This window comes from Carcharhinus amblyrhynchos, unplaced genomic scaffold (genome assembly GCF_965287045.1).
Source record: "Carcharhinus amblyrhynchos unplaced genomic scaffold, sCarAmb.v2.hapA scaffold_41, whole genome shotgun sequence".
NCBI lineage: Eukaryota > Metazoa > Chordata > Chondrichthyes > Carcharhiniformes > Carcharhinidae > Carcharhinus > Carcharhinus amblyrhynchos.
Window position 1 is genome coordinate 2,594,451 of NW_027649782.1, and position 14,259 is coordinate 2,608,709.

Genomic DNA, 14,259 nt, shown 5'->3' on the forward strand with positions numbered 1-14,259 from the left:
GTTGTCTATATGGGGAGAAGGGGAGGGATTGGATAGGTGTCCCCACAGGCTGTGGAATTTAACTCCATCAAGGTGTGCCTTTGCCATATTCCCAAAATGGATGTGAGTCTGACGTGACAGCCTTGATTCCCAGACAGACAGGAATCACTCTAGAACAGGAGCTAACCAGAGGGAATGGACCCAGCAAAGTGGTTCCGATACCTGACTGAGGAAGGAACCTCTTCGGAAAGCGGACTCTCTGATGGTAGGTTGAGGGGATGGGGACTGGGATAGCTTGAATCCAATCAGAGGATATTACCCGCTGTACAGTGATTCCTGACCAGGGATTGTGTACCAAACCCCTCACTGTGTGACTTTGATCTGTAATCTGTCCCTGATTTCCAGCAGGCAGAGTGATGGACACCTACTGGGATGGAGACCAAAATAGTTTATTTTGAATGGACAGAATAACGTTTGCAATGAATTTCAAACTATTTCAAAACATTCCTCAAAACATAGAAAATAACCACACATACCAGACCATCCCTGTTAGTGAGATCAGTTCACCATGCTGAGAATGAGGTTCTCATGTAGCTTCTAAACTTAGAAAGCAAATTTTCATCCATTGTGCGTGTGTGTGTTTGTGTGTGTGCGTGCGTATGCATGTGCACACTTGCAGAATGTATGTGTGTGAGAAAGAGAGTGCGTGTGTATGTGTGTGTGTTTGTGCTTGTGTTTGTGTGTGTGTTTGTGTTTGTATGTGTGTGTTTGTGTTTGTGTGTGTGAGTGTTTGTGTGTGTGTTTGTGTTTGTATGTGTGTGTTTGTGTTTGTGTGTGTCCATGTGAGTGTGTGTGTTTGTGTTTGTGTGTTTGTGTTTGTGAGTGTGTGTGTTTGTGTTTGTGTGTGTCCATGTGAGTGTGTGTGTTTGTGTTTGTGTGTGTATGTTTGTGTTTGTTTGTGTGTGCGTTTGTGTTTGCGTGTGTGTGTGTGTGTGTGTGTGTGTGTGTGTGTGTTTGGGGGGTTCTCTTTTTCTGCAGGAATATGTATTGTAGCCAGATAGAGGAAACACTTGCCTCAGACACTCTGGCAGGGATTAATCACTCGTATTTTCATTCAGAATTTGAAACATAAACTCTGTCAGAGCACACACATGCCCTGTTTAACTAGTCTTACGATGCTCCTTAAGGAGAGTGCATTCAAATACAACAATTTCCTATAAGAGAGGAAAGCTCCGTAACAGTTACTAGAATGTTATTTTGTTTTATTTCAGCATGGATCCTGAGGTCTGCCCGTGGTAGATACTGTGTGAGTTGACGTGGAGAGCGTAAGGGGTGATCGGTGAGAGTTGGCACTAATTTGACATTTGGGTTATAAGGCCATGCGGAAGAGTGCAGGATAGGATTAGCATGAAGGAATGAGAGACCACTGGAGTGGTAAGTGGACATGTGTTGGCATGGACGGGTGTGGGTGAGAATGTGTGATGGACAAGGACTAGAGCTGGGACAAGGGAATGGAGGTGGGCCTTTCAACCAGACTCAATCTGCCCCTGCAGCACACCCCTACACACACACTCACCCTTACATGCACACACACACACACACATTCACACTCACACACATACATACACACACATACCCAAACATTCACACACTCACACACCCACACACACATTCGCACTCACACACATACCCAAACATCCACACACACACACATACTCACACACACATTCACACTCACACACATACATACACACACATACCCAAACATTCACACACACACACACACACACACACATTCACACTCACACACATACATACACACACATACCCAAACATTCACACACTCACACACACACACACACATTCGCACTCACACACATACCCAAACATTCACACACACACACAGACTCACACACACATTCACACTCACACACATACATACACACACATACCCAAACATTCACACACACACATACTCACACACACGCACACACATACATACACACACAAACCCAAACATTCACACACTCACACACACACATACTCACACACACACATACCCAAACATTCACACACTCACACACACATACACACACACACTCACACACACACATACCCAAACATTCACATACTCACACACACATACTCACACACACTCACACACACACTCACACACACACATACACACACATATCCAAACATTCACACACTTGCACGCACACACATACTCACACACACTCACACACACACATACCCAAACATTCACACACTCACACACACACATACTCACACACACATACACACACACATTCCCAAACATTCACACACTCACACACACACACATACTCACACACACACATACCCAAACATTCACATACTCACACACACATACTCACACACACTCACACACACACATACACACACATACCCAAACATTCACACACTCGCACGCACACACACTCACATACACACATACCCAAACATTCACACACTCACACACACATACTCACACACACGTACTCACACACACTCACACACACACATACACACACATGCCCAAACATTCACACGCTCGCACACACACATACTCATACACACTCACACCCAAACATTCACACACTCGCACACACACATACTCATACACACTCACACACACACATACCCAAACATTCACACACTCACACACACATACTCACACACACATTCACACTCACACACATACCCAACATTTACACACACACACATACTCACACACACATTCACACTCACACACATATATACACACACATACCCAAACATTCACACACTCACACACACTCACACACATATTCACACTCACACACATACAGACACACTCTCACACACTCACTCACGCTCGCCCCCATATTTGGTGAAAATCGCGTCACTGGGATATTTTTACCCAGGCTGGTGCACCAAGCTAGGAAATTTCTCAACTTGACCAACCTGCCTCGAGGGTGGAAATCTAGCTCAGTGTTTCAGGTCAATGACTGTGTGACCATTCACAGAATTCTTGGCGCCCTCACTATTTTGTGCTTTTTGCTATTTAGAAATCGACTTGTTCTATCATTTTTTAAGCTAAAGTGGATGAGCATACATTTGCCTATATTACGTGCTATTGTTTATCCCATTCACTTAATACATCAATATCACTTTGCAATGTTACATACCTACACCCCTTACATATCTGAATGTCATCGGCAAATTTGGATATGTGGCTTTCTATCCCATCGTCTGGGACACTAATGAATAAGGTGAATAGATGAGACACACTAATTACATCCTGCCCAACACTCTCTGTCTCATGTAGTTTAGCCTGTTCCCAAACTAGATGAACAATTTGCCTCCAATTCCATGAGCTACCAGTTTCTAATGAGGGCTGGAATCTTTCTGCCAATCCATACAAACTGCATCCAAAGATATTCCCTGCTGCTCTTTGTAAAAAAAAAACAAGTTCCATTTATCAATTCTGACCTACTCTTTACAAATGGCAACTCTCTAATGAGATGCCAACTTTTCATTCAACAGTCGCACTCTTCTTAATTATAGACTCCCACAACTTACCAACAACAGATATGATGCCAACATTTCAAACTCTTTGAGAGCTGGAGGAAGGTAAGATTATGTTGGGCTGCTATGTTTGCTGGAATTTAGCTTCCCCTTTCCCCCCTCCCTGTCAACATTCCGCAGGGACCATTCCCTCCACCACATCCAGGTCCATTCCTCAGTCATCCCAAATGTCCCCGTGGCACCTTCCCATGTAACTGCAGGAGCAGTAACACTTTACTCCTTCTCTCCCCACGGCACAAATACTCCTTCCAAGTGAAGCAGCAATTAATTTTTACAAGAATCCCTCACTTAGCGTTCCTGAAAAGTTTAATTTTAAATGAAATAACATTCACTGAACCAGATATTTCAATTATAACCAACATAAAAGCTGCAGTTAGATTCTGTGGCATCTTCCTCATCAAAAAAAAACATGAAAACATTACACGCTGTCATTTGAAGTACATTACTGTGCAAAATTCCTAAATTCGAAAATAAAGTAGCTTTTAAGTTGGATTAAATTTGTCAATGTTAAAAAATGTTGACTCTTCCTATTTATTTCCAGTTCACCACCTCTCCTCTCCCCCAAGCCTCTTGGTCGCCAACCTTCACTCCTACTGACCCTCCCTCTCAGTGAGCTTCCCTTCTGCTGACCCTCCCTCTGACTGACCCTCCCTCCCACTGACCCTCCATGTCATCGACCCTCCCTCCTGCTGAGCCTCACTCCGACTGACCCTCCCTCCCACTGACCCTCCATGTCATCGACCCTCCCTCCTGCTGACCCTCCCTCCTGCTGACCCTCACTCCTACTGACCCTCCCTCTCAGTGAGCTTCCCTTCTGCTGACCCTCCCTCTGACTGACCCTCCATGTCAAAGACCCTCCCTCCTGCTGACCCTCACTCCGACTGACCCTCCCTCCCACTGACCCTCCATGTCATCGACCCTCCCTCCTGCTGACCCTCCCTCCTGCTGACCCTCACTCTGACTGACCCTCCCTCCTGCCAACCCTCAGTCCGACTGACCCTCCCTCCAACTGACCCTCCCTCCTACTGACCCTCCATGTCATTGACCCTCCCTCCGACTGACCCTCCCTCCTACTGACCCTCCATGTCATCGACCCTCCCTCCGACTGACCCTCCCTCCTACTGACCCTCCACGTCATCGACCCTCCCTCCTGCTGACCTTCCATGTCATCGACCCTCCCTCCGACTGACCCTCCCTCCGACTGACCCTCCCTCCGACTGACCCTCCCTCCTACTGGCCCTCCATGTCATCGACCCTCCCTCCAACTGACCCTCCCTCCTACTGACCCTCCCTCCTACTGACCCTCCATGTCATCAACCCTTCCTCCTGCTGACCCTCCCTCTGACTGACCCTCCTCCTACTGACCCTCCATGTCGTCAATCGTCTCTCCTGCAGACCCTCCCTCCAAATGAACCTCCCTCCTACTGACCCTCCATGTCATCGGCCCTCCCTCTTGCTGGCCCTCTCTCCTGCTGACCGTCTCTCCTGCCAATCCTTTCCCTCGCCAACCCTTCCCCTTAGCTACCCAGAACCAAAGGAAAACCAGGCAGCGTGCCTTAATGACTATTGTCCAGTGGGTCTGACATTGATCATTATAAAGTGCTTCTAAAGGTTAGCCATGGCATGAATCAATTCCAGAAGTGCTTTTACATGCCATTTGTTGATGTAGACAGGGGCATGTTCTCCACTACACTTCCTGAAGTCAATGACAATCTCTTTTGTTTTGCTGACATTGAGGGAGAGATTATTGTTGCCGCACCAGTTCACCAGATTCTCTATCTCATTCCTGTACTCTGTCTCATCATTGTTTGAGGTCCGACCCACTACGGTGGTGCCGTCAGCAAACTGAATTGAGTTGTAGGGGAATTTGGCCACACAGTCATAGGTGTATAAGGAGGGGTGAGGACACAGCTGTGTGGGGCACTGGTGTTGAGGATGATCATGGAGGAGGTGTTACTGCCTATCCTTACTGATTGCGAGTTAGGAAGTTCAGGACCCAGTCGCAGAGGGAGGTGCCGAGGCCCAGACCACGGAGTTTGGAGATGAGTTTTAAAGAACAAAGAACAACACAGCACGGGAAACAGGCCCTTCGGCCCAACGAGCCCACGCCGCCATTTTAACATTGACAATCAATAGGAGTTTGACTTGGTGTCTTTGTTATCTCGGTGTCCCAGGGTTGAGTGCAGGGCCAAGGAGATGGCGTTTGCTATGGATCTGTTGTAGTGTTAGGTGAACTGCAGTGGATCCAGGCAGTCTGGGAGACTGGAATTGATTCGTGCCATGCCTAACCTTTCAAAGCACTTCATAATGATGGATGTCGGAGCTACAGACGATAGTCACTGCTTAGATTTTTTTTAGGTACTGGGATGATGATTGTCTCCTTGAAGCAGTTGGGGACCTCAGATTGTTCTAAGGACAGATTGAAACTGTAAGTACCCCCGCCAGCTGATCCATGCAGGATCTGAGTGCTTGTCCGGGTCCCCCATCCGGGCCATTCACTTTCCGTGGGTTGACGTCTGAGAAGCTACTCTGACATCGGCAATGGTGACCCCAGATATAAGTTTGTCTGGGGCTGCCAGGGTAGAAGGCTGGTCTCGCTGATCTCTTGCTCAAATCGAGTGTGGAATGCATTGAGCTCATCAGGGAGGGGTGCATTGGCGCTGGTGCTTTTACACTCCTTCATCTTGTACCCCATTCTGTCTTGCAGACCTTGCCATAGTCAGTGGGAGTCCGTGTGGCTAGCCTGGGACTCTAGCTTGGTCCGATACTACCTTTTGGCATCTTGAATGGATTTCTGTAGATGTATCTAAAATACTGGCAATCTGTGACTTCACAGATCAATGCTGTTAATACAAAAACATGGACCACATTAAATTAATCATTTACGTGTAGCGTCTTTATCTCATTAGCTTTGGTGAATAGGAAATCTGTACATTTCAGGATGGTCCCAGTTCACTCTCCAGGACTTTAGATGACCTGAGTGATAGGATAAGTAACGTTTCAAAAGCTTCAATCTCCAAGGTGAGAAAGGAGAAGAGCTGCCTGCATGTGTGTGAGTGTGCATGTACGTGTGTGTGTGTGTGTGTGTATGCGTTTGTGTGTGTGTGTGTGTGCGTGTGTGTGTGTGCGAATGTGTGTATGCGTTTGTGTGAGTGTGGGTGTGTGTGAGTATTTGTGTGTGTGAGTGTGTGTGCATGTGTGTGCGTGTGTGTGTGTGCATGTGTGTATGTGTGTGTGTGTGTGTGTCTACGTGAGTGTGTGTGTGTATGTGTGTGTGTATATGTGCATGAGGAGGAACTTCTTCACTCAAAGGGTGGTGAATCTCTGGAATTCTCTGCCTGTTGAAGTGGTGGAGGCTACCTTGCTAAATATATTTAAGACACGGGTAGATAGGTTTCTGATAGACAGGGGAATTAAGGGTTATGGGGAGAAAGCGGGAAAGTGGAACTGAGCCACTTCAGATCAGCCATGATCTTATTGAATGGCGGGGCAGGCTCGAAGGGCTAGATGGCCGACTCCTGCTCCTATTTCTTATGTTCTTATGTTCTTACGAGTGTGTGTGTGTGCATATGTGTGTGTGTGTGTGTGTGTGTGTGTGTGTGTGTGTGTGTGTGTGTGTGTGTGTGTGTGTGTGTGTGTGTTGTATCAGGACAGTTGACTATGATGTACCATATGGAAGGATAACTCTCTGACATTCAGGATCTATTCATGAACAATGGCTCCACAGGCATCCAAGGAACTGTACACCTGGAGGAAGTCAATAGCCTCCGGAAGGCAGGCGAAGGAACCAAACAAAAGTCCATTATTTTTATAATAAAGTCAAAGGTCAGGTCCTCATTTTACGGATAAACATCAGAAGCTTCTATTCTCGCTTATTTGTCTCCGGTTCGATTTTTCTTTCTATAAAATCTCAGGAGCGCTTCAGGTTATTTCCAACTCTTCACAATCTTCATGGACACAGAGCAGCGATTGACAAAAAGCAGGAGGTGGAAAGGAAAGGAGAGGCCCCGGTGACAGTGGAAGTGTATATAAAGGGGAACAGCGTCAAGGGAGCTTATGAAATCGAGGAGGCTATGGGGTGTGGGGGGATTGGGGGGGGGGTGTTGGTGGAGGGGTAATCACTGAAGGAGTTTGCTGATAGTGGGAGCAATGGATGTAGGAAGGTGTCAGAGATTGTGAACCTGTGTTCTGCGATCATTCAGATAGGAAGGGTTTGAGACCACAGAAAGCTATCTAGGTGAGAATAGGAATCTTAAATAAATTGCATTGTGGACAAATGAGGATTTCATTTGTGGGGAAGGAAGGAACATAGGAACAGGATTAAGTCATTCGGACTCTTAAACCCATTCTGAGATTCAATTGGGTTATGGGTGATCTGTATTTTAATTCTACTTACACACTTTAACCCGATATTCCTTCATAATCGAATCTAACAAACGTTTCAGTTAGACACTTTCAGCTGGTCCCAGCCCTCCACAGATTGTAACGGAAGATGTTTGCACTATTCTTTTTGTGAAGAAATACTTTCCGACATCACTCTGAATCAGCTCTCAGCTTTTCCACACTTTGGGTTCCGGCCCCCCCTCGAGTAAAGGCCAACATTCCATTTAAATAGTTTGGTGATGTCTACTAACTGTTAGAGATTTCCATACGTGGATCCCAAAATCTCTGCTCCTCCCAGCATCTTACTGATTTGTGTTAGCCCTGTTATCCTATCTTATTGTCTTATCATTCCTTCATGGAGCTTTGCTTATTCTATAATAGATTTAAGACAGTTGGTATGTAGCTTCTCCTGAAACTATTCATGATGGACGATATACAAAGGTCTCAGAATAACTTCATCATTTTAAGAACCCAGACAATTCTGCACTGAGGCTCATGGAACCTCTTCATCATCTGACTCCTGATGTCACACTTACACCATTAATATCATCAGGGTCTCATTAACATAACCCTTAACTCATTAGTCTACACCATATGGAAAACACTCTGATCTGGGATTTTCCAACCTCGTCCCGTAGCTGTGATTCTCCAACCTCAGCCATGGTTGGGAGTGTCTAACCTCATCTGAGGCTGGGATTCTCCGACTTTGCCTGAGGCTGGGATTCTCTGAACTTCCCTCGCAGCTGAGATTCTCCAACCTCAGCCATGGTTGGGAGTCTCTAACCTCACCCGAGGCTGGGATTCTCCGACTTTGCCTGCAGTTGAGATTCTCTGCCCCTGCCTGTGGCTGGGATTCTCTAATGTCACCCGTGGCTGGGATTCTCTAATGTCACCCGTGGCTGGGATTCTCTAATGTCACCTGTGGCTGGGATTCTCCAATGTCACCCGTGGCTGGGATTCTCCAATGTCACCCGTGGCTGGGATTCTCCAATGTCACCTGTGGCTGGGATTCTCCAATGTCACCTGTGGCTGGGATTCTCCAATGTCACCCGTGGCTGGGATTCCCTGTCTTGCTGCTGTGAATGGAGATTTGGCTGAGTGCCAAGTTTTCCATTCTCGCTGGCAGCAAGGCGTAACAACATCGGAGAACTCTGGACCACATTTCCTCTTATTAAACACTACCTGTCACAGTTCTGGCTACTCATCAAATGTATTTGCATTCCATTGCAAATTTCTGCTCCCTTCTACACTATCTACTGAGCAATCTAATTTAGTCCAATCAGCAAATTCAAATATAGGATTTTCTATCCCTTTAACAGAATCAGTTATAAAAATACTGAACAGATAGGGCTCGAGTTAAGCTATCTGGGGAATCCAATAGTCAAACACCTGATAAGGTCAGTAAGTATATATTATCCCAAAACCGTGTCTCTAACTCCTAAACAATTACCTTTGTTTGCCTCCTAAACCATACTCTCTCCGTTGTGTTAAGACGTTTAGGTGAAATCTAATTGAAAGCCTCCTGGAAGTCCATAAAATTAATAAAATTATTTTATGTATTTATTTATTATTTTCATTACTTGCTCAAAAAATGCAACTGGTCTCTTTAGACAAGAATGACCCTTTACAAATCTGGCACTCTCTGGTCAACATATATTTGCTCAAATGTTGTCACTTTGGGCTAGAGTTTCCAGCAGGCAATGGGACCCCAACAACAGGTCCATATGAGGGTCTCGAGCTTGCCCATTCTGGCAGATTGCCAGCTTCCCCTACTCTCCACCCCCACCTTTCCCCGTGGCCAGTCCCCACGCACCCCCCTGCTCAATTGTTGGCCTGTCCAACCCCCCTCATGATGGCCAACACCAATGCCCTCCCAATCACCAACCACCTTGCCCACCCTCTGCCCCCGCCCCCACAATGGCAAGTCCCGATCCTCACCCCCCCATCCTCCCCAGCCTCCCAATGTCTTACCCAACACCCCACCCCTCCCTCTCACCAGCCTCAATTGCCAAGCCTCCATGGGCCAGCCCAGACCCTCCCACCCCAGCTAATCTCAATTGGCACTGCTGCCTGGGCCAAAACTCAAACCCTCCTCCCCACGATCAGCTCAGTCACCCTCCTCCCAAACTCACTGATCCCAAACGTAGAGTGGGCAGTGGATCCCCTCCCATCACCACTGATTGGCCCACCCCCTCCAGAAGGCAGTGCCCACTTGATATTGCCTATGGGCAGTGCCAGGGTGCCTGGTGGGCTGTGCAAGGTGCCCCCAAACTCCTGAGGGAAGCCTCAATGGCCATGCCCCCACTGGCAATGTCATTATGCCTGGGTCCCCATTGATGGGAACCAGCTTTAATCCCTACTGGTGGGAACCCCTCCTGGCAGAGGCGGGTCGGGAGGCAGAATATCAGCAAGCACGGATGATACCATCCCGGGCTTGCTAATTACATTGAAATGGTGATTTAAATATGGTAATCAGCCTCGCACTGTTTATCACGCCGTTATGCCATAAAAATATTGCCTGAGAAAGTTGCGATTGGCTGGATGCCTGTCATGAATCCTGCTACAACCCCTCCCACTTCATTTCTCTGCCATTGAACCAATGGTTAGATTCTCTGTTGTAGGAGATGGTGTTTGCCTGGAACTTGTGTGGCATGAATGTTATTTGCCTCTTATCGGCCCAAGACTGAATGTTGTCCAGGTCTTGCTACATTTGGACAAGGACTAAAGAGTATCTGTGGGGTATTTGAAGAGTTGTAAATGCTGCACGCATCAGCGAACATCCCTGCTTATCTTAGAATCGTAGAACCCTACAGTGCAGAAAGAGGCCCTTCGACCCATCGAGTCTGCACCGAACACAATCCCACCCAGGCCCTACCCCCGTATCCCTACATATTATACCCACTAATCCCTCGACACTAAGGGGCAATTATACCTACTAGTCCCTTTAACCTACACATCCCTGGACACTAAGGGGCAATTTCTTAGCATGGCCAATCAACCTAACCTGCACATCTTTGGACTGTGGGAGGAAACCGGAGTACCCGGAGGAAACCCATGCAGACACGAGGAGAATGTGCAAAGTCCACACAGACAGTGACCCGAGCCGAGAATGGAACCCAGGACCCTGGAGCTGTGAAGCAGCAGTGCTAACCACTGTGCTACCATGCTGCGTTGGAGGAACGGTCATGGATGAAGCAACTGAAGATGGTTGGGCCTAGGACCTGAGGAACCCCTGCAGTGATGCCTTGTAACTGAGATATTGTTTTATCATAGCCACGACCATCTATGTTTGAGCCAGGATATGACTCCAGCCAATTTTCCCTTGATTCCCATTGACTCCAGATCTGCTAAGGCTGTTTGATGCCAGATTTGGTCAAATGCTGGTTCAGGGCAGTCACTGTCAGCTCACCTCAGGTTCAGCTATTTTGTCCACACTTGGACCAAGACTGTAATGAGATCAGAAACCGAGTGGCCCTGGCGGAATCATTTGTTCATTTGTTATCTCCTAAGTAATCAGGATTAATTCAGATTATAGCCCAGAGGCAGTTTCCATTTAGTTTAATATAATTTCCATTTAATTGCCTCAACCGCATGAAAATGGATCTGCGGTGGAATTAAGGGGAAACTTTCCACAGAAAGACATAGAGGCCAGAATTTTCCAGTGTCGTATGTCGCTCCCAGCGAGAATGGAGAATTTGGAGCTCAGCCAAATTTCCATTCACAGCAGCGGGACTGGAAAATCCCAGCCGTGGACGAGGTCAAAGAATCCTGGCCAGAATGAATACAAGACAAGTCCAGTTTCTAACTTTATAAAACTCATTAATAGCATTTAAATGATTGAGGATTTAATGATTGTGACCTGACAATTATGATCCTTAATGCAAAATGAGACTGCAGTGAACCTTTCATTTTTTTAATTCTGCAAATTAAGGAGACCAGCATGTATACAGACATTATTTGCGTATTAGCATGTTCATTATTGTGAATTATTTCCTTATTTTACACTATTTTTTATAATAACGATTGTGGAAATGTTATGAATTAGAATTTTGCTTTACTTGTATCAACAGCGCGATATGGCACCATGATAATTTTTCAGCTAACCAATTATTTAATCTTTTAATTTACAAAATGGACCTCAGATTCACCTGAACCTTGTCTGACAATTCTTCCTGAAACTATACAAGGTAACTGCACATTGTGAGCCAGTTGTTGAAGGGATGATGTGGAGATAATCATTTTGTTAATTTTTCCTAATATTAATGTAAGTGCAGACTGCTGTCATTGGACCTGTAGATTCTAGAGATGACATCAGGCAGTGAACTCCGACTGACTTTTTGCCGAGTCCCAGATTCTTCATTCGCTGAAGAACGTAGTTTTGGGCTATGAACTTGTAGTGTTATCTAAAATACATCTCTGGCTGGCCACGGTGAGGATACTGTCTGTCAACTTCAGTGGAAAATGTATATATTTACTTTGCAAGTTCTGTAACCAAAGAAATTAAAACAAAACACTCAGACGCACGCTGATTCCCATCAAAGCAACTTACAAACTAACAGTTAAAAATACAAGTTAAAGTTTACATGCAAATTGCTGTGTGTCTGTGATTACTGATACGACATACACAAAACTAATACTTAGTTCTCGTTTACTGAAATCACAAATAGGATAGATTATACTCAGAGGTGAGTGCAGATGTTGGGGGAGGGGAGAAATTGAGATGGAGGTCGGGGAAGGGAAGGGAACAAAGAACAAAGAACAAAAACAGCCCAGGAAACAGGCCCTTCGGCCCAACGAGCCCGCGCCGCCATCTCAACACCACCAGTCCCCCTCTCCACCCACGACCCCTGTCTAATGTTTTATGGCCATCCAGATTGAGGGAATCTGATTTAGGGACAATTTATTCCTGCCAATCAGCCTAACAGCACATCTTTGGGGTGTAGGAGGAAACCGGAGCACCCGGAGAAAACCCACACAGCACGGGGAGAATGTGCAAACTCCCACAGACACCAGCCCAAATCCATGTGTCTGCACAGCAATCAGTGATAGTCACTGAGCTGTCGTCTTGCCCAGTATCTGGTCCAGTTTAGGCACACACTAACGACATGAAGCACTAGGCCAATCTCGAACAACCAAGAGCAGCCCCAGTACGACCCATCGCGTGTATGCCCCTCGTTGGACACGAGGTGGACCGACTTAAAACCTGTGAATGAAAAGAGAAAAAACATTATTATCGTACCATATCCACAGGCACATGAGTGGGTTGGAGATGAAGGGATATAGGAGATTGTTTTAAATAAGGTTCATTAGCATTGGGACGTCCCTGGTAAGGTAAAAGGATGTGGTATGATACTAATGTTTTTCTCTTTTAATTCATAGGTTTTAAGTTGGTCCACCTTGTTGTCCAACGAGGGGCATACACGCGATGGGTCATACTTGGGCTGCACTTGGATATTCGAGAGTAACCTAGTGCTTCATATCGTTAGTGTGTGCTTAAACTGGACCAGATACTGGGCAAGACGACAGCTCAGTGACTATCACTGATTGCTGTGCAGATACATGGATTTGGGCCGGTGTCTGTGGGAGTTTGCGCATTCTCCCCGTGCTTGCGTGGGTTTTTTCCGGGTGCTCCGGTTTCCTCCCACACCCCAAAGATGTGCTATTAGGCTGATTGGAGGTAATAAATTGTCCCTAAATTAGTTTCCCTCAATGTGGATTGCCATAAAACAATAGATAAGGGTCATGGGTGGAGGGGGGGGACTGGTAATGTTAAAATGGCGGCGTGGGCTCGTTGGGCCGAAGGGCCTGTTTCCTGGGCTGTCTTTGTTCTTTGATTACGAGGTAATAATGGGATGAGGGTAAATTCTCCAGGGGGAGGGGGGAGCTTGAGTTAAGGAGGGAGAGATTGCAGGGAAGATTGGGAGACGGGAAGAGATCAAAGGAGGCCCAGCACAGAATGCTTACAGCCCAGAAGGAGACCATTTGGCCCATCATGTCCGTGTCGGCTCTCTGCAGAACAACTCATCTTCTCACACTCCTTTCCCAGTAGCTCTACAATCTTTTTTCTTTTCAGTTAATTATTCAATTTGCTCTTGGAAGCTATGATTGAATCTGTCTCCATCACACTCACAGGCAGTGCATTCCAGATCCAATAATTCACTGGCGAAAAACATTTTCCCCTACATCTCCATTTTTTGCTTTTGCCAATCATCTTAAATCCGTACCCGCTGGTTGTTGATCAATGGGAACAGTTTGGAACAGATTGGGGAAGAATTTGAGATTACGAGGGATATTGGAGGGCTGGAAACA